The 22,549-nt window shown below is 39.4% G+C and overlaps 1 protein-coding gene across 3 annotated transcripts in view; it reads right to left on the bottom strand.

Moving 5' to 3' along the window:
* FOXN3 (forkhead box N3) overlaps nucleotides 1-22,322 on the bottom strand; it is a 405,842-nt gene extending 383,520 nt beyond the window's left edge. For 2 of the 3 annotated variants that reach the window (XM_073800137.1, XM_019919459.3), the window contains exon 1: nucleotides 22,137-22,313. The gene's annotated coding sequence lies outside the window, so the exon portion shown is untranslated. Of the gene's footprint in view, nucleotides 1-22,136 lie in introns of all 3 variants that reach the window. The other variant, XM_073800140.1, reaches the window with a different exon arrangement.
* Between the last annotated feature and the right edge of the window lie 227 nt (nucleotides 22,323-22,549).

The raw sequence follows: 22,549 nt of genomic DNA, 5'->3' as shown, positions 1-22,549 counted from the left end.
ACGAAGTGGAACCCTTTTTTCACAAGTCTATTGGACATATGGATAGCATCTTCTGTGAAGCTCCTGTTTAGGTCTACTACCCATTTTTCTATTTTATCTTTCTTTTATCGATCTGAGGAATTCTTTGTATATTCTTCCCACAAGCCCTATGTAAATCATAGATATTGCAGATACCTCTAACTCGTCTCTCACTCTCTTAACTATGTCTTTTGATGAATGTAAGTTCTTCATTTTAATACAGTCCAACGTAATTGTCTTTTTTTATGATTTTTTTCTTTGAGGTCCTGTGTAGGAATTCCTCTCCTAGCCAAAGTCATGACTATATTATCCTACGTTATCTTCTGGATATTTTATTATCTTGTCTTTCACATTTAGATCTTAAATTCACTTGGAATGGGTTTTGGTGTAGGGTGTAAATTTAGGGTCAAGGGTGTATGTTGATATCTAATTGTTCCAGGGCTGTTTATTTAAAAATGGCCACCCCATCCCCAAGGGGATGGGATTTTTATCATTGATAGTGTGTCTGTATATACACAGGTGTGTCTGGGGACTCTGTTCTTTTTCACTCATCTATTCATCTATGCTTGCACCAGTGCCACACTCCCCCAGCTACTCTAGCAGGACAACAGTAAATCTTAATATCTGGTGGACCAAGTCCTCTTTCCTTAGTCTTCTTCAACAGTATCTTGGCTATTCTTGGTCCTTTGTGTTTCCATATAAATTTTAGGATCAGCTTATCAATTTTCACAAAAACCCTCTTGGGATTTGATTGAGATTTCACTGACAGTTTGAGATTGACATCTTTTTAAAAAAAAGGAGCCCTCCATTTCATAAACATAACATATCCCTCCATTTACATCTTCTTTAATTTCTCTCAATAATGTCAAATGGTTTTCAACATAGGTCTTCATAACTTTTGTTAGATTTATTCCTAGGTATTTGATTATTTTTATTCTGATGTAAAGTCATTGTATATCTGTTTATTGGTAATAAGTAGAAATAGAATTTATTTTTTCCTATTTACTTTGTATCCGGCCAACTTGCTAAATTCACTTTTAACTTCCAACAATTTATCTGAAATTCCTTTTGAATTTTCTATATACATAGTAATTTCATCCCCCAATAATTATAGTTTTATTTATTCCATTTCAATCCTAATATCTTTATTTCTCTTTTGTGCCTCATTGCATTAGCTGGGATTTGTCATACAATGATGAACAGAAGAGGTGATAACTGACATATGTCTTATTTCTTACTCTCAAACAAAGTTTTAACATTGCATCCATTACTCATGATGTTTTCTACTTTTTAACGATACATGGTATTTTTTGTAGTTACTCTTCTTGGAGTAAGAAAATTTTCTCCTGTTTATTAGTTTGCTGACCCTTTTAAAAAATCATGAATAAATGTTGCATTACATCACATACATTTTCTGCATTTATTGAGATGATCGTATGATTTTTTATTCTGTTATATACTGAGTTACACTGATTGATTTTTCAAATATATGACCTCAACCTTACAGTTTTGGAAGATAATCAACTCGATCATAATGTGGTAATTTATTGCTGGATTCACTTTGCCAGTGTTTTGTTTAGGATTTCTGAATCCATATTCATAAGTGAAACTGGCCCAGAATTTTTCTTATTTATGTCAGGTTTTAGTATAAGAATTCTGCTGACCTCTTAAAACAAGTTGGGAGTGTTCCTTCTTTTTCCATTACCTGGAAGAGTTTGTGGAAAAAAATGTGTTATTTCTTCCTTAAATATTTAATGAATTTAACAGAAAAACCATCTGGGTCTGAAGTCGTCCTTGTGGTAAGGTTTTTAATTGCATATTCATATGAGTAGATATAGTGCTACTCAGACTGTTATTCTTATGTCTGTTTTGATAAGTGGCGTTTTTAGAAAATTTGTCCATTTCTTCTAAAATTTCATTTCATAATTTGCCATGGTGTTATTCATCATATTCTGTCCTTATCATTTAAATATAGTGATGTCCTTTGCTTCATCCCTGATATTGGCTATTTGTGCTTTTTTTTCCCTTGATTAGTCTCACCAGAATTTATTGATTTTGAAGGTCTTTTTGGCTCTGTTGATTCTGTCTATGGGATGTCTGTTTTCTATTTCATTACTTTCTTCTCTTATTTGTATTATTTCCTTCCTCCTACCTTTTAAAAAAATTTAATTGCTTTTCTTTGTTAACTTCTTGAAATTAATGCTGAGGTTATTTATTTTTAAACCGCTTTTTTTTTCCTAATGTATATATTTGAGGCTATAAATATCCCTCTAATCATGGCTTTAGCTGTATTCCATGTCTGGTATCTCATATTTCATTGTCATTAATTTGTAAATATTACCTAATTTTCATTGCCATCTCTTCTTTGACCCATGATTGCTTAATTTCTAAACATATGGGGATTTTTCAGGTATCTTTTTCATTGTCGAATTCTAGTTTAATATCACTGTTATCTGAAAATACACTCTGTATGATTTCCATCCGTTGAAATTTGCTGAGCTGCTTAATGACTCAGACTATGGGCAATGTCGACAAATATTTTCTGTGCCCTTGAAATAAATGAGTATTTCATATTTGTCAACTGCACTGTTTTTTTGGGGTTTTTTTTTTTGTGGTACGTGGGCCTCTCACTGCTGTGGCCTCTCCCGTTGCGGAGCACAGGCTCCGGACGCGCAGGCCCAGAGGCCATGGCTCACGGGCCCAGCCGCTCCGCGGCATGCGGGATCCTCCCAGACCAGGGCACGAACCCGTGTCCCCTGCATCGGCAGGCGGACTCTCAACCACTGCGCCACCAGGGAAGCCCGAAGTGCACTGTTTTATAATTAGATCAGGTCTGTTAATTAACTTCGTTCAAACTATATGCTAACTGATTCTTACTGTCTGCTCACTGTATCAATTACCAGGAGAGATATATTAAAATTTCTAACTATATCAATATCTATTTCTACTTATAGGTCTTATAATTGTATGTGTATGAGAATATGTGTGTGTGTTTTAAAAGTGCGTACAAATTTAGAAATATTTTATTTTCCTGGCAAATTGAATCTTTTTTGTTATGAAATAATCTCTCTTCATCTCTGACAACACTTTTTGCCTGTTAGAGGGTCTACTTTATCTGACATTCATTTAGCTACAGAATCTTTCTTTTGGTTAGTGTTTGCATAGTATATCTTTTTACATCCTCTTATATTTGACCCTTCCATATATTTTTAAATAATGTGTGTCTCTTTAAAGCAGTATATAGGTTTTTTAAAAGTTCAATCTGATAATATTTGACTTTTAATTAGGGTATTTACTCTGTTTATATTTAATATAACTGCTGATATATCTGGGCCTAAACCTACTAGTTTTTATTTGTCTCATAAGATCCTAGTCTAGGATCTTAAGATCCTAGTCTAGGATCCTTTTTCTCCCATTTTCCACCTTCTGTTGAATTATTTGAGTATTTTTTATTATTCTATTTCCCCCTTCTCTTAGCTTATTATTTATATATTCCTTCATCATTCTTTTAAATATTATCCAGAGTTTAAAGCATGCACCCTTGACTTATTAATGGCTAACACTAATTAGTTTTTATCACTTCCTTTACAATATAAAGGGCTTAGAACAATTTCATTTCATTAATCTGTCCAGACTTGAGTTCCACTTTGATCATATATATTTATTCCCTATATATTTTAAACTCCACAAGACAAAATTATTATTATTTTGTATGGCTAGTATTTATTTATATTTAACTAATTATTATTTCTATTGCTCTTCATTCCTTCCTACATCTCTGAGCTTTCATCTGGGATAATTTTCCTTCTGTCCAAAGGATGCCTTTTAGTATTTTCTTTAGGATAAATGTGCTCATAATAATTTTTTAAAATATTTTCAGTTTTTTCTGAAAATCCTTTTAGGTAAATATAGAATTCATGGTTAACAGTTGTTTTCTTTCAGCAACTTGAAGATATCATCCATTCCCTTTTGACTTTACTGTTTCAGTGAGTCAGTTGTCAATCTTATTGTTGCTCCTTTGAAGACAAAAGGTACCCACTCTTCCAGCCCTGACTGCTTTTCAGCTTTTGTCTTGTTTTGATTTTCAGAAATCGCACTGTGTTGTTCCTAGGTGAAGTTTCTGTATACAGACCCTGCTTGGTGTCTTAGGGCTTCTTGATTCTGTGGCTCTGTGCCATTTGTTCGTTTTGGAAAATTCTCAGTCATTTTTTTCCCCCAATTATTTCTCCTGTTCCATTTTCTCTCTCCCTACCTACTGAAACTCCAATTATTTGTATATGAGGCCTTTCTACTATATTTCACAAATCTTTCAAATTACTTTCCATTATTTTGCCTCTCTGTGCTTTATTTGGGTATTTTCTTCTGCCTTATATTCTAGTTCACTAACTCTCTCTTCAACTACATCTGGTTAATCCATCCATTTTTTAACAACTTTATTAAAGTATAATTTTCATACCATAAAATGCACCTACTGTAAATGTATATTCAATGATTTTAGTATGTTAATTCAGTTGTGCAACCATCACCATCACCATAATTCAGTCTTAGAGGATTTCCATCACCCCAAAAAGTTCATCTATTTAGATTTTAACTTCAGTAACTGTATTTTTCAGTTCTACGTTTTTGCTTATAATTTTCAGTTCTCTGGCAAGTTTTTAAATCTTTTAATTCTTTGAATATATTAATCATAGTTATTTTAGAGACTATATCTAATTAATTCACTATGTGGATCCCTTGTAGGTATATCTTAGTTGTCAAATTTTTTTCTTGGTTTTTGATTATGTCTCATTTTCTCACATATCTAGTTATTTTTCATTGGGTGACAGATATAGTACATGAAAAACTCTAGTGAACATGAGGCTCTGGAAGATGTATCTTCCTCCAGAGAGGATTTTTGCTTTGGCTTCTGGCAGGCATCTAAGCTAGTGACACTAATCTGAAAATATTTCATTTTTGGCTTCAGTCCCTGTGAGAGTTTTTCTATTTCTGGTTCATCTTGATTCAGAGCTCCAAATGAAAACTGAGGTTGTTTACTAGGGTTTGTGCTCCTTGGCAGGACTTGACTACCTAACCCCATGAGTTTGTTGAAAGCTCTGTTAAGTTTTTAGTCTCTTAGCCACTACTTTTGCAATTGATAATTGTCTCTAGAAGAAGATACAAAAGCTGGGCTCACCTCTTAGATGAAGGAACTTTCCTGCCCCCAAATCTTAGCTCTGCTATTCCTCATTGCCTTGATGGCTCTCCAATGCTTCCAAACTGACTTCTTTTTTTTTCTTTCTTTTTAATTTTAAGCATCTTTTCTTTCTTTTTAATTTTAAGCATCTTTTCTCAGCAGAAGAGTTGGTCTCTAAACAGACTGGATCTACTACTGCTAGACAGTAGCTATCTTTTCTAAAAAGATAAGAGAGAAGCCTTAGAGTTGAGAAGAAAATGAACATAATTTTCAAAAAAAGCACTGTGTACCCCCCCCCCCAACTTCATCTCTCTTATTAGAAATTCTGTCCTCTACTCTCATATGCCCTGTTCCATGAAGGAAACAACATAATAAGTGAAGTGAAAGGCTAGCTCTGCCTTGGCTTTTGAGGGAGCTATATTATCCACCTAGGTCATCTTCTACAGTGAACTCCTTTGGGCTGGAAAGCTATTCTCTGACCAATGTCAGAGCTAAGCCCAAGAAGCTGCTCAGTCGAATAAAACATGGTCAATACCTAATTACAGACTCACCACATCTTGTATTTTGCAGCCTGACCCTTCCTGGAATTTTGTTGTATTCAGAATACACTTCCTTTTCTTCATCTGCATATTTTAGATGGCTTGATTCAAAACAATGTTTTGTATATAAACAGCACAACATTTTTCCAAAGCACAGGCTTTATCAGCATATAAAGTAATTTGCCACATGCATTGTGTTTGCATCCGAGCAGATGGATAATAGATTAGTTAGAGTTTCTAAGATGTCAGTGCATTTTCCCATCCACAGTACAGTGCAGTAGAGAAAGAAAACTACTCAATGAAAGCAAATTATGATTCCAACAATTTAACTCAGGTCCATATGTCATTCTCATTTACTAAGACCAATAGCAACAGAAAATAAAATGAAGCATTGAAAACATCGAGCCTAGCAACGAAGTTATGAGTTAAACTCAAGTAAAGAGGGATACTGAGGCCAATAACCTAAGGCCCAGTTTAGCTGAGATTATCTGTGGCTCTGAAGAATATTCAAGAGCTAAATTCCTCTGCCTGTTGTTAAATACTAGCCTGGAGAAAGGCTGGCCTCCTTAAGCAAGACCTAAAGACAAAGGAAAAGGGAGGGCAAGGTCTCTACTTAAGGGCTTGAGACAGCACCAAGCCTTTGTTTTCCCACATCATACAAATAACTAGAACCTCACCATCACTATATCAATCACAAAGCCAACTATAAAGGTCTTTTTCCACTCAAAGCAGTTTGTCTGCACCTCCTCATCCAACCCCCTATAGGGCAGAATCTTATCTGTGTTGCTCATCTCCCAATGCCCTGCCTCTCAACAATATCTAGCACTCTGTAGACCTCAACAAATATTTTCAGAATGACTGAATGAATTCTCATAACAACCCAGAGACAGCTGAAAAGGCTGATTTCAACAGTGCAGAAGAAGCTACCGAGACAGATTAAACTGATCCCCCATGGAAATGCGACTATTGTTTGTAGTGCCCCCTCCAGACTCCCGACGTTTGGGGTTTTCTCCAAATTTTTATTTCAACATATTTCAAATCTAAGAAGAAAAGTTGAAGGCTTAACATAATGAGTAAGTTGCAGACCACAACACTACATCCCTAAATATGTTACAACAAGAACCTTCTCCTTTCATTCAGAGGTTTAATTTTTTTTTTTTTTTTAGAGCATACAGCATGTTCAAAACTGAGCGGTAGGGGACATTTTCAAAAGTTGAGCACAGGGCTTCCCTGGTGGCGCAGTAGTTGAGAGTCCGCCTGCCGATGCAGGGGACACGGGTTCATGCCCAGGTCCGGGAAGATCCCACATGCTGCGGAGGGGCTGGGCCCGTGAGCCATGGCCGCTGAGCCTGCACGTCCGGAGCCTGTGCTCCGCAATGGGAGAGGCCACAACAGTGAGAGGCCCGTGTACCACACAAAAAAAGTTGAGCACAGAATTCACACCTTCAAGGAAGTTATTATATAGCTGGGGATTTAAACTGTACAAACATGAAATAATTCAGGATAATTAGGTCCTAAAGTTGGTGGCCTTGATTATAAGTGAAACAGGAGCTCAGAGAAGTGAGAAATCAGGTTGGGCTGAAGTTTCACGGAGGAACTACATGGCAGAGACAGACTGGTTATTTATTAAACCTGTTTCTTCTTTGTCCTAGACACACATCCAGACTACTTTTCCCAGCAACCCCTCTTTGCAGTCAGATGTGGCAATCTTACCAAGTATTAGCTAATAGAATGGGAAAGGAAGTGGCATGTGCCACATCTAGGGCTGGCTAGTAAAAACATGCCACTCAGGAGTCTACACATTCTTTGCTTTTTTGCCAGTGTGATCCAAATAAGCACAATGACCTTGGGAGCCACAGACTGACAATGGCAGAGCCATAGGAAGGAAAGTGGCTCATTCCCTAAATCACCACCTGAATCAGAGCCATTCTTTAATCAGGGATACCCATTTTGGACATATAAGGAATAAACATCTATTGTTTTGATTCACTGCACTACGTTGGGTTTATTGAAGCAACTAGTGTTACCTCAACTAATACACGTTAGGGCTTAAATTACCCTGGAATATATGTGTCAGGAGGTAATATTTTGAAAATAATGCTTTTCCTCTACTGTTTTTTGCACACCCTAGTTGCCCAGAGACATTCATACGTTTTTTGCACACCCTAGTTGCCCAGAGGCATTCATATGTTTCAGGGACTATTAGGATTATTAAATAAGGAATACAAAGAGAAAGAATAGTTCTTTTTCTGGCAATATGGCAGAATAGATACCTTTAAAATCTTCTGAAAACAATCAAAAATGCTGGACAAAACATGTCCTCAAAAATAGTTTGAAATGCTAACTTAGGCTTCTGTTTTTACAAGTTAGCAGGGCATAAGGGTCAGTGATAAAGTTGCTGGCACTGACAAAGCCAGGGCCCACCAAGGTACAAAGTGTAATAGGAGGTGTCCTGCTAAAGATAGGACTCCAAAAGGCTACCAGAATTGCCTGTTTCAAAACTCAGTGCTCAGTAGAGGGGAGAAAGTCCTTACTGAACATTTATAACCATAAGACAATCCTTACATGGGTTTTGAGTATGAATTGATTATGTGGTCGGTCCCCAAACCTCTAGTTGAGAATTTTTAAGTCCTTGCTTTGCAGATTGGTGATGATCCCAGGCACTTGGGAGAAACAAATGCAAAATCTAGTGAAACTCACCTTCAATTCAAACCTCAAATTATTCTCATTGATAAAGTAAAAAAAATAAGGTCACAGTAAAATAAAACAAAGTAAAATAAAAGCCACAAATACACACATGCATATAGAAACAAAGCATCATGAACAAAAACTAGCAGAAATAAGAGACAGTAGAACTGAACCCATAGACATCAAATTTTTAAATTATCAACTAACAATATTGTATGTCAACTCTATTTCAGTTTTTTAAAAGTCTAAAAAATTATCAGATGCACAATATAAAATAAATGTTTAGAAAATAATAGGACACAAGTATATAAACTATGAGCAAGATTAGACAGGTTAGATACAAGAAACAAAAAGGACTGAAAAAATTATCGACTGTAGCATATAAAGATATTATATAGACAGAAAATATGAAAAAGAGGTTAATACATAGAGAAGACAACAGAAGTCTAACATATACCTAATCTAAAATCCAGAAGTAGAAAAAAGAGTACTAAGCAGGAACAATACTCTGAGAACCTTCCAGAATTGATGAAAAAAATCAATCCACAAATTCACAAAACAAAATATCCAAAGCAAAATAAATACATAAAAAAGAAATTCACATCTATAGACACTTTATAATAAAACTGCAGAATGCCAAAGATAAAAAGAATACCTTCAAAGCAGTTATAAGGTTTCCTTGAAAAACAAATACCTTCCAAGACAAATGGCAATTAGATTCAGTATTGATTTCTTAGCAGCAGAAGTCAGAAGACAACGGAACATCTTTAATGTGTTGAAAGAAAGTAACCAGAATTTTATACCTAGCAAAACTACATTTTAAGGAAAAAAAGGAAAGAATTAGAATTTTCCAACAAACAGTAAGTAAAATAGGTCTCCCTCAATTGATCCTCACTTAACGAAATCTATGAAGAGAAGTGATGGGTAGGGGAGTACAAGTCGGGGAAGAAATTATAAGCAAAGAAAGTAATAAATATGTGGGTAAATCTGAACAAATTTCTATTTTTAAATGATAATGTCTAACCCACGAAGCTAAAAAAAACCCACAAGATAAAACTAAAACACTGGGCAAAAATGGGACCCAAGCTAGCAGGGGGAGGTGTGAGAGGTGGTAATGACTGGAATTAAATGGTCTAAGCTCCTTGCATTGTTTAGGAGGAGAGGAAAGATAATGATTCACTTTAGACTTTTAAGTATGCATGCTTAAATTTCTAGAGAACCGCTAAAAGAATAATAATAGAGTGTAAAACTTCCAAAGTACTATAGAATAATACATGAAATAAGGAAAAAATGTTAATCAATTCAAAAGAAGGCAAGAGGTGAAAGAAAAAGAAACATGAAGAGGTGAAAAAAAAGAAACATGAAGAGGTAGGACAAATGGAAAGAATAAAATAACATGAAAGAATAAATTGAAATCAATCTGAAATTACAATAAATATAAATGCTTACATATTTCATTTAAAAGATATGTATGACTGCATAAAAACAATACCCAGTGTTATGTCATTTACAAAAGATACATCTAAAATACAGGCTGTAGGGACTTCCCTGGCAGTCCAGTGGTTAAGATGCCTCGCTTCCACTGCAAGGGGCATGGATTCGGTCCCTGGTCAGGGAACTAAGATCTCGCATGCTGTGCGGCACGGCCAAAAAATAGAAAACAAAATAAAATAATATACAGATGTAAAGAGTTTGAAAAAACAAAGAATGGAAAACAAAGAGCAAGAACTAATAATGAAGAAGCTATTATATCCTACTGTTGACTAGTATTGTTGCATGGACACCAGACAAAATATGCTTTAAGACAAAAAGCATTATGAGAGTTAAAGTGCACTACTTCATAATAATAAAAAATTTGATTCTCCAAGAAGATAGAAGAATTCTAAATGTGTACATACCAAATAGTGTAACTTCAAAATATATCAAGAAAAAAATGATAATCTACCACTTTACTGAGAGACTTTTAATACACTTCTCTCAGTAAAAAAATAGATCAAATTGGGATAGGGACTTCCCTGGTGGCACAGTGGTTAAGAATCCGCCTGCCAATGCAGGGGACATGGGCTTGAGCCCTGGTCCAGGAAGATCCCACATGCCACGGAGCAACTAAGCCCTTGTGCCACAACTACTGAGGCTGTGCTCTAGAGCCTGCGAGCCACAACTACTGAGCCCGTATGCCACAGCTACTGAGCCCACATGCTGCAACTACTGAAGCCCGTGTGCCTAGAGCCCATGCTCCGCAATAAGAGAAGCCACCACAATGAGAAGCCCGCGCACTGCAACGAAGAGTAGCCCCCACTCACCGCAACTAGAGAAAACCCATGTGCAGCAACGAAGACGCAATGCAGCCAAAAATAAATAAATAAATAAATTTATTAAAAAAAAAAATTAGGATAGTGGTCATCTTGCAAAAGATAGTGCCTTAGGGGCATAAGGGGACCTCTTGGGTGAAGCTAACATTCTATTTATTAACATAAGTGCTGGTTACATAGGTGTGTTCACTTAAAAAAAAATCCATCTGTTTACAGATGTAACTGTAGACATAAATATACACACAACATATGTTTACATATATATAAATACATAGGTATCTATACTATATATCTATATATACTACAAATGGTGTGTGGGTATGTATATATATATAATGTTTCCATCTATATGAAATCGTGTGCAACTAAACTATATACAGTTTCAGGATTTAAAAAGTATGTGGTAAAATTATAAAGAAAAATAAGGGCACAAACCAGAAACAACATACTTCACATCTACTCACATCCAAGTGGCTAGAATTTTGCCATTCTTTTTTTTTTTATAAATTTATTTATTTATTTGTTTTTATTTTTTTGGCTGTGTTGGGTCTTCAACGCCGTACGCGGGCTTTCTCTAGTTGTGGCAAGAGGGGGGGGCTACTCTTTGTTGCGGTGTGCGGGCTTCTCATTGTCGTGGCTTCTCTTGTTGCAGAGCATGGGCTCTAGGCGCTCGGGCTTCAGTAGTTGTGGCACACGGGCTCAGTAGTGGTGACTCGCAGGCTCTAGAGTGCAGGCTCAGTAGTTGTGGTGCACAGGCTTAGTTGCTCCACGGCATGTGGGATCTTCCCGGGCCAGGGCTCAAACCCCTGTCCCCTGCATTGGCAGGCGGATTCTTAACTACTGCGCCACGAGGGAAGCCCAAATGTTGCCATTCTTAGCTACAAGGGAGTCTTAGAAATGTAGTTAATGGACATAGGTGGGAAACTAGTTCACTCTGCCATAGGCAGAAATTCCATAGCCTTGAAAGTCAGGCTTTCTCCTGGGACAGGATTTTCACCTATTAGCAGCAGTCTGGAGGACCCAGCTCAAAGAATTGACCTGAAGGCTACAGAAGATACTGCTTTCTTCCATGAGTGACAGTGAAGTTGCTAATCTTTCTGCCTGGATGGTAGAAGGATGAGATGGTGGAGGGGAAGTGAAAGAAAAGCCCACCTCTTTCTGGGTCCAGTTAACGATGGGCAGGAAAAAGGAGATAAGAGAAGAAGACAGTGGATTCTGCCTCTTGATAGAGGAACTACCCCTGAGTGCAGAGGGATGTGTTTGTGTCCATCCCCCTCCATCATCCAGAGCCCTAGGAAGAGAGGGTCTGCACCAGCCTGGAACACAGCTTCCTCAGCCCAGCACTGCAGCCTGATCAAACAGAGGGAGCTGTGTGGTGGAGTGCCTCGGGTAGACTGTGGACTGAGTAGTGGACCCCTTGCAAGGACCACCAGGCCAGTGGGCTTGATGGATGGTGTCACACATACTCACGAGTTTGCTGCCAGTGGGAGCTAAGGGTGGACCCAGCCAGCAGGGGATGACACGTCAGGTTCTCATAAAGCCAAGAGGATGACCAGATCAACTTTTTTTTGCAAACTGTGGGTCACTTATTGGGTCCCAAGTGTGGTTTTTTGTTTTTGGGGGTTTTTTTCATTAAATAAAATACAATGGAAAAGATCTGAGTACATCAAGTATAAAAAGGATAATAATACCTTGTAAAATTTCTATTTCAGCTATACAGGTTATTTTGTAAAAACTTTTGTATCACCTGTCCACATATGCTTACTGGAATCTCATGAAAATGTATCTGTGTTTTACTTTGAATCTTTGGAAACCACTGGACTAGACTATGTGTTATAAGAGCCACAGACTTCATCTGCTAATACAGAACAAGCAACACCATGGCAAGAGACCCAGCCTCTGAGGGTCAAGGCCACCGTAACTGAGGAGACAGATTCGCTAGTCCTCTGTAAGAAATAAGAGTACACGAGACACCCCTTCCTCACACTCTGACATCACCGGCAAAGAAAGGGAACAACAGGAAGGAAGGGATATTGTTTTCCTAGGAAGACTGAGAATTATCTTAAGGGACTATTTGGATTATCAGATCAAACTAAGTTTTTAAACAGACGGGATCAAAAGTTATTATTCTTTTTCCTGATAACCAAAGGGTGTTTGCTGGGAGGAAGGTTTGCTGCAGACAAAATAGACAAATTGCATTTTTCTGCACCTCACAGTTGCAGAGTGGGTGAAACTGGTGACCCTACAACATGTGAAGCGGGGAAGAAGAAGGTTGTGGTCAGGGAACAATATGAACAAAGTCAGGGGAGCTGGAAGGAATAAGGCAAGTTCAGGGATGAATGAACCCTGACCAGATCCGGGGGCATTTCCTGAGCACTAATGGGGACGGCCAGATTATAGAAGGTCTTGAAAGTTAGGCAGAGGAGGACAGACTCGGTAAGGAGAGCAACGGGGAGCCCGCATAGGTTCTTAGTAGATGAGGGACATAACACAACAATAACAACGTAAAAATAAAAATAGCTACAATAATTTAAGTTGCAACTATGCATCAGGCTGTCTGTCAACGGTTTATCATTAGCTTTCGCAAGCATCCTTTCAGGATTTCCACATTAATGAGTCTTATTTCACATTACTGAGCCTGAGGTTAAGGTCACAAAGCTGTAAGTAGGTTTGAAAGCAAGAAGTCTAACTTCAAAGCCCTTAACTTCCAGAGTGGTTTAGGGACAGAAGTCTTCAGGAGGACAGAGGAAGGAAAGGGGCCAGGAGGGACAGAGCACCTCGGAGGTTCCCAGCAGTATTCTCAGAGTGAGGCACTAGAACTCAAGATGAGGAGATGACCATGAGGTGGATTTCAAAGAAAGCAGCAAGGAGCCCTGGTGATAAATGAGATACCTGGCATGTAAAACAAGTGGCTGTCCAAGTTTCCCAACCTGGGAAACAAGGATAATGGTTGTAACAGAGAAAAACCAAACCAAAACAAAAACATACACAACAAAATAAGTGCCCTTATTGAAAATCTCTGCCTGAATGCTTAGACTCAGAGCTTATGTCCTTCTCTTGTTCCCATTTCTCAGACCGAAAAACCACTTTCTCAGGATCTTCATTTTGAAGTTCAGAGGACCACTAAAAATGACTCTTGTAAAGCATTCTCAGTTCCAAGATCGTGGAAGGAGCTGAGAAGTGGAGAGCACTGTAGAGGCTGCTGGTACCCGGCCCACGTCCCCTTCAGGCCTCACTACTCAGCGCCACCAGTCCAACCTTCACCTCGACCAGAGGTGTCAAGAACCTCCCTGAGCACCTTGTCTGGCAGAAGCTCACGCACCAACCTTAAGTGCTGGGAATCAACGTCTCCTGAGTCATCAACCAGTGCCTAGAAGCGACATGCTGGACACCAGCTCTCAGCGCGCCTAGGCGCCCCTCGCAGTGTAACCGGGGATGGAGGTGGAGGGGGCGGGGTGTGGGGGCATAGACGAGTCTCCCACTCGCGCCCCCTACTGCTGTCCTCCTGGGATCGTCTCCCAAGTAAACTACCCACCCTGGAATCCTTGCACTTACACCTGGAGAGAGGAACTCAGGGAGGGCGTCGCTTCAATCTGTCGACATCAGCTTAGAATATAAACTTCAATAGGGCCAAATTGGGGGATACTTACAGTTTAAGAAGCCACTCAGAGTTAGGGAACAGACGGTTGGCTCTGCCGGTGATTTCTTCCCCTTTAGTTCCCTATCACAGGGCAGTCGCTTATATGCAGTAGGCACGCAATAACTGTTCATTGAATGAATGGGTGGGTGATTCCTTCCCCGAAATTGGTGCATATATATATATTGAACACGTCCCTAGATCAATTCTTTAAAATGACTTCACATGTGAGGTCTGTGAAAGTACACGTGTGAAATATGAATTAGTTCCATTCAAGTGCTGATCATTTACCTGAAGTCTTCCAGAGAATTAGAAAGTACCAGGCACCTGCATCCCTGAAAATGTCCACATCGGTTCCATTGCTAGTTCCAACCGGTCACATACATACCAGGCATAGTGGGGTGCCCAGGTGAAGATTTAACTTGTCATTTTCCCCTTTGCCAGAATGAGAGCAGAGCTCCTGGCTTAGATGAGAAAGTCAGACTAACCCAGTTTCACTTGGTCTATATAAACCCATGTGGAGTTTGTTTGATTTACAGTTAAGGGGGTCTCAAGAAGGAGATACCCAACACCCTCCTAATCTGACAACTGAAGCCACTTGTTTTTTATTCCAAAAAAAATAAAGGAGGTATCATTGAATTTGCATCTCTGAGTTTCTTGAGCAGTTCTTATGAATTATAAAGAGAACACTGTCTAGGAAATCTGTTTTCTGGATGCCACCAACAGAAATTCTAAGTGTAATATTTGGGTAATTAAAGAAAATCATATCCCTGTGGTAAGAGCCCTTTGTTCACCAACTAGGTGAATGTGCTCAGGGATGCATGAAGGGAATTTCAAAAGATGAAGATGGCAACTTCCCTGGTGGTGCAGTGGTTAAGAATCCGCCTGCCAGTGCAGGGGACACAGGTTCAATCCCTGCTCCGGGAAGATCCCACATGCCACGGAGCAACTAAGCCCGTGTGCCACAACTACTGAGCCTGCGTGCCTAGAGCCCGTGCTCCGCAACGAGAGAAGCCACCACGATGAGAAGCCCGCGCACTGCAACGAAGAGTAGCCCCCGCTCGCCGCAATTAGAGAAAGCCCGCGCGCAGCAATGAAGACCCAACGCAGCCAAAAATTAATTAATTTAAAAAAATTCATTCAAAGAAAGAAAAGATGAAGATAATTTAAGGAAGGTAACTCTGACAAGGGAACTAAAAGTTTCCTCCCATCACTGATGGTCAAACATGGGAACACAGAATGTCAAGAAGCAAAACCCTACTTCTTGCCAAAATCACAATATTTTTCCCGCCCCTCGCAATTTTTCCCAGGAGGAGACGCCATTTCAAGCATAGAAGGGGGAGTTATCAACCCTGGAATAGAAACAGAGGAGCAGTTGTAAGGTAGCCAGTGGGACAGAAAATGACTGGAACTTGGAGTCGGGGGCCTGAGGGTGAGAACTACTTGTACCAAAGAGTGTGTGGCCTGGAAACATAGTTACCTCAGTTTCTTCATCTGTGAAGGGACATTACTGCATATTATCATTATTTAGTAGTAGTAGTAGTAATATTATATTAATACTAGATTATTATAATAATTAATAGGGGCAGCACCTGATAAACAAAAACCCCTTATCAGTTGGATGTGACTTTTCTATATTATCCAATATTGCCAAACTTACCATGAGCAACTTATTTCTTTTCCGAGAGACCATTCTAAATGCTAAATCCAATTCCATGCAACAATATGACTGTCTTAATTTAGAGACCTTATTAACTAGTCATTAAATGGTAACTGTTTTCATTTTACAGGCTGCAGAAATGTTAAGTTTGCCAAATTAGAACATTTCAGACTTTAAAGAGAAATGTGAGGTTATCTAAAATCTAACCTTGTATAATATTCTAAAATCACCTCTTCCAGTAGGACTTACTACTGTCTGAATCTTAAGAAAGTGACATCCGCAAAGGTAGCAGACACACTCTGTAATATGTGGAGCCCTCCATTAACAACTTCAGCAAGGTCCTGGTAATTGGAAGCATCCTTGAGTTCCAAAACAAAGTCCCCAAGAACATCGGAGTATAAGTGCTCACTCAAGGAGAGTCACTGGTCTATTATTATGAATACGCCTTGGGACAGCTCCGTTGGTTTTCTATGGCTGTACACACTCATTCTTCTTTGAAATGCAGGTGGGAGGAGGAATAAGATAGCTTTAAACAGCCTAAACGTGAAAAGCTTTATTCAACCCAATTCAACAAACAAACGTTAACCACAGTCATTTTCATCCACTACCACGGCCAACTATTTTGTGCTTATACTAGTTTTATCTTTCTAGAGGAAACATTTTCTTTAAAGAAAGAAAAAGTTCCGGCACAAATTGTGGGAAGATCTGTGGCTTCCCAGAATATTGATTATTTTAATCGCCATCTCTGACCCACACAGGTACTAGAAGCATGGCAAGCACAGTGGAAGTAATAGGAGCATGTAGACAGGGGGCTGTCCTTTCTACTTCTATAAACTCCCCAACTGTGCGGCCTCCAAGAAACAATGCAAGGAGGTTTGCTGTGACCGTAAGAAGCACAATTCTGTTGATACCGTTTGCGTGAAGTCCCTGCTGCTTGCTCCTTCTTTCTGTAACCGAGCACATGTGAATCAAGGGGTTGTGAAAATTAGGAGTGGAAGTGAAGGGGATCCCTCTGTCCGCCACCCCTAGAAATCTTAATATTTATGGCCTCTGGGATGTAAACAAGGGGAACTGAACTCAATCCCAATACTGCCATTTCAGTAAATCTCATAACAGAAGAGATAATCTGAATATGTTTGATGATATTCAAATACCATCCATGTGTTATCATTTTACTCAACACTCAAAACACTACCGCGTCTGCCAAGCAGATTATATAGCTTGGCAAACTTTCATTTCATGAATGACACTTAATATGAAATAATTTTCACTGACAGATAGAGGAACAGTGATATAACAGATCCTGAGGTGGTACTAGAATAAATCCACACATTCCAGGACAATGAGAATCGACTAATCTCAAACACTTCCACATGATGCTCCTGTAACTTATGAGGAAAGGGGGCCCTTTAAAAACGTCCTTTCCTGGGGATATACGTATATGTATAGCTGATTCACTTTGTTATAAAGCAGAAACTAACACACCATTGTAAAGCAATTATACTCCAATAAAGACGTAAAAAAAAAAAAAAAGTCCTTTCCCCTTCCCTTATTACAGATGGAACCAGGGCTCTTTCATACTTATAGCCAGTCCAGCCTAGCGCTATATACAGAATGTCTTATTAGAGCCCATTGTCTGCCATTCCTTCTTCCTCCTCCTCTGAGCACAAGTGCCCTCTTAAATTGTCAAGGCAAAAGTTCTCTCTTCAGCTCAGAAGTTCCAGGACTCTGCAAGCAATTCCCTCGGGGCCTTCCTTAGAGAATATTTGGGGCACTTTAAAAGCAGTGGTTGTCAAACAGTTCACAGGGATACTAGGGTCCTAGGGTGTGCCCCAGGCACAGCCCAGGAGAAAAGAGCAGATTCTGGGTTCCCGGCTCTTGGTTCCCCCAGAGCAGCTCTGTTTTTATTCCACTCGTATATTAGGGTCTTGCATAAGACTCCATTTGGTGCTAAATATAAAACCAAAATGATGTCTTCAAAAATGTGTGAAAACCATCGCAACAAATGGTGCCCTCCCTTAGGCTCTCTTAACCCCCTCCCCCGGCTGTTCCCTTCAAAGGGAGGTTTCTGTACTTATTTTCCTTTTAAGAACCTCACCCTCTTCCAGAATTTGAAACATACATGAACTGAAACTATTAAATATATTTATTTATAATATTCAAAAAGTAATCCAGAGTTTTGCACAATAACTCTTTTCAAGGTTAAGATTCGTTTTTCTCATACGGACTCTAGCCTGGCTTTAGCTATAGCCCCTCCCCAAATTCCAACTCTCCCCCACTCCATCAGCAAAGGAGGCATACACCTGACATGTAATCTTGATGGATTTTACTATCACAAGCCAAGAGAAGAATGAAGCTGACTCTTTCCCTTTACCTCTCCACAGAACTGGCATTTGGTTGGTATTCTGGGCTAATTATTAGAAATTTGGCATCCTCATCAAAAAACGCCAACTTCAGTTAATGTCTATATCTCTGACAACTGAAAATGAATTGGAATTTTACTGAACATCTTGTGTGTTGGTCAAATAAGTTGTCCATAGCAGTATAATGACCAATGTTTCTAATCTCAGAGTCAAAAATAAATGAACAGAAATGCCAAAGATTTGGAGTAATTTAATTGTACTCCTCCAAAGTCCATTTAAAAATGAACTGTTCTGAGCAAACTATTTGACAGACAATGGAGCATGAAGGCAGATTCTAGAAACTAACAAATCCCATTCATTTCCTTCAGTTTGTAAAAACAAGCAACTGACATGTTTCCTGCCAATGAACATAGTTGAAGATAAGAAAGCTCCCTACAGGAAATCCTTTGCTAAAAGAGAACAGTTGTGCCACTAAGCTTAACCTTTTTCACCGAATCTCAATCAGTTAAATATTTGACAAGAGGGGATCATGAAGTACATGCTAAATCACCCCAATGATGCTCTATTGCTTCTAACGTCTGTATTTCCTATGGCATAGATGCAGGATATTAAATAAATATTACAGTATAGTTAGGATTCTTTCTACCTCCTCTCCCCTGCCACCATGCAATTAGTTTATGAAAACAAGGGAAATCTTCTGCTTTTTAAAAAGACGAAAGTGTTAGTTAAGTGAAATGTAAAATGGACCATTTTCAGTTAAGACTAAGCAATACCATGCTATAAATCGTCACGATTATAAGAAGGATATTTCTAAATGAATATCAATCGCTTCAAATTTAAAGACTACCATTGACAAGATTAGAGAAATATAAGAAATGCACCGGTTTTATATTTACAAGCTTCAATGTTGACCCTCAAATTCAAAATTTAGCCTCCTCAGTTATTTTTTGCTTAGCAAAGTGAAAGGGGGAGATCTCCAAACTTTTCTCCTTTCTTTACTCTCCTCACTAAAACCACTACCAAGATATTGAAAATATTCGCAACCTTGAGGTGGGGAACCTCTCAATTATCCTAAAAACTAAAGCACTCTTCTCCATCCACAGAAGAAGAGGAAACTTTTCTAAGTTAACCAAAATAATAATAACTGCAGTTTTGAAAGAGCCCTTATTTCTGTTTAGGATTATCCTTTCCCTGCTTTGCTACTAAGAACACCCTTCCTTATATTTCCCAAAGCACCAGACAGAGTCTTCATCTATCCTGTACAGGCAGCCTTAGAGCAAAGCTCCAAAATGCCACAGTTCTTCAAATTCAATTGCAACAGTTCAAGTTAGAAGCCTCTTGCAAACAGAAACTCTTCATTATACCGTCCCCAAATGACTCTTCAGCCACAGGTAACAGCCTAGTCTTTACAGCTCCACAGAGTGTTGTTCTAACAGTAGACTTACAAATCAGTTCGCTTCTACAATTAAGTGATCAAATACATTCTTCTTAGCCTTCCCTGGCACAACTCCGAGGTAGCAAAATGCAAAGTAAGCACGCGTGCTCCTCCTTGCTTTAAGCCCTTTTCCTCACATCTTTTCAGTAAAAATACAGTTATGAAATCCAGGAGACTGCATTTTTGGTTGTTGTTGTAAAATGACCTTGATTTGACAGGCACGGTCTCAGGTTTCAACAGATGCTGTGGGAAAGCTTACAGAAGGCAACATGTTCTCCAGGCATCTGTGATGACATGCAGGTTTTGTTTTTTTGTTTTTTAAATGGTGGTTATGGTAGTGTACGTGTGTTGGAGGGGGTAACTCGTCTCAGTTTCCATGACAACCATGTCTCTACTCATCGGTTGTTAGATACCATCCACTTCCTGTGTCTAAATTTTTAAGCCAATCGGAAAAGTGTTTATACATTTAACAACTTCTGGGACGGTGCTTCTTTAATTGGGGTGTTTTAAGGCTCAAATGGAGTTGTCCACCGGCCTTATGTTTTTCCGCTTATGTAGAACATTTCACAATATTTACCAACTCATTCTTTTAAGGTGAAGAATGCCCTTTTTTTTTTTAACTTGAAATGCATTCTCCTCAAACCAGATGCCACAATTTCTTATAACAGTCTGCAAGCTGATTTTGATTGTTGGCTCTTCGTGGCCTTTTTCTTTCACTGTTACAGACTTAAATTTAGTGCAAGATACATGCTAATAATGCACAAGACACTTACATTATCAAAGTAAAGATACAGTTAAGCACCATCTGCTGACAGTGATATTTAACTCTTCAGATCAAAAAAAAAAAAAAAACAGGAGAAATTATTCTAAGTTGAACAACTTTGCATTCTATAACTCCCAAGGAGAAACCATTGAGAACGTATTGTAAAGTGATATGTCTATAAAAGCTGATGTCTGCAAAGAAATTTGTCACCAGAATGGCCTACTTTCTTTGGATAGAAGCAACAACAAAAAATTAAACACAAAGGTATCTCAAGCAAACTGCACCCAAATTAAAAATCAACCTTGCAGAAATCTGGGCACGAGAAGGCTACTCTGAAATTACAGCATGATTTTCAAAGAAGGTTTTGGGTGACTGTTTCCCTAAGTCTTCATCGAACTGACCAATCAGTGTGAGAGCAGAGTGGGCTGGAGTCATTTGTGCAGTCTTCCGAGCTCTCCAAGCTGCTCTCCCCTCTCTCAGGCAGCGCTGGCGATCAATGAAAAACAGGGAACAAAAGGAATATAACAGGATGTCTCCTTAGCTAAGGAAAATGATTCCCTTTTTCCTCAATGAGCCAGCCGCACCCTGCCCACAACAGCTCCACATGGGAGCTCCCAGCAGACCAGACCTTTCGGCTGAAGCACATTTTACACGTGCAAATCATGTGTCCCAACTGCTGGCAAATGTGTCACCTTAAGCACATCCTGTGACAGAGGGCTCCCCGAGCCCAACCAATTGAAACTAATAAATTAAATAAATTAATAATCCCACCATTAAAAGCTACCAAGAAAGACTGTGTTTCCCTTTCCCAAATGTCAAATCCTAGAGTATAAACAAAGCATGAAAAATACTCTCTTCAGCCTCCCCAGCCAGTAATCATGGTTTTCTCCTCAAAACCAGGTTTCTCCAAAAAGAGAAATATTCTGACTGCCCTCAAAGGAAACTCTCATCTGTATATGTCATATCAGGATAACCAGTTACAGTATTTGAAAAGAGGTTTAAACTGCCCACAGATTTGACACTGTTTATAATTGATAGCAAAACACTTGACTGTTTATAATTGATAGCAAAACACTTGCGACAGCAATGCTGTAAACTCTGCCCGAGCCAAACTCCACATTTAACACGTTAGTTCCTTGAAAATAAAAGTAATGCCTGGGGAGCCCACAAAAGTAAAGACCTAGGAAGTAATTAACAGAATTACATCAATTATTTCATAATTTTTAAAAATTATCCATTTGTCTGCTATTTAAAAAAAACAAATTTAAAAACTACTATCCTCAAATTCCTGAGAAACTTTTTTTTTTTAAATGAACTTACTTTTGAGACAAAACTAATGAAAATATGCAACTTGCCAGCCCTGGATCTCTCCCATTCGGACTGCATGCTATAAATCAATCTGAAACCAGGTGGAAATACGGGGGCGGACACCTTAAAAAATCAAAGTGTGCCCCCAAATGCAGCAGCCTGAACAGTGAGGGCTTCTCGTGACAATGCTGAACCAGAGCAGAAGGTCAGGAGGCAGGAAATGAGCCCCATTTTCGTTACCTTCGATCGCCTGCCCCCCCTTCTGCTTCTCGCGGCCGCATTGGGGGGCTGCGGCGGCGCTGGACTCGCGGGTGGCCCCGCCGCCGGGTCGCGCCGTCTCCCGGCAGAGCTGCAGCCGATCGCGGCCGGAACCCCGGCTCCAGCCCCGGCGCCCGCCCGGGGTCGGCGGCGCGGCTCTCACCCGGGCCCGGAGCCCTGCTGGGTCCTAGTGCGCGCCGCGCGCCTGCCGGCGGCCAGGTCTACAGCCCGCACGTACGGCAGGCGGCTCGCGAGCACCGTGGTTCCCCGGGAAAACCGAAAACCCCGTCGTCCTCTTTCAAAACCAGACACGGTAGGTGCGGATGAACTGGAGCTGAATGTCAAATCCCGGCCTAAGATGTTAAAAGAAAAACATTGGGGACAACTGAACTCAT

The sequence above is a fragment of the Tursiops truncatus genome, chromosome 2 (assembly GCF_011762595.2).
Source record: "Tursiops truncatus isolate mTurTru1 chromosome 2, mTurTru1.mat.Y, whole genome shotgun sequence".
In the NCBI taxonomy this organism is placed as follows: domain Eukaryota; kingdom Metazoa; phylum Chordata; class Mammalia; order Artiodactyla; family Delphinidae; genus Tursiops; species Tursiops truncatus.
This window is presented reverse-complemented; position numbering and strand designations above follow the sequence as displayed.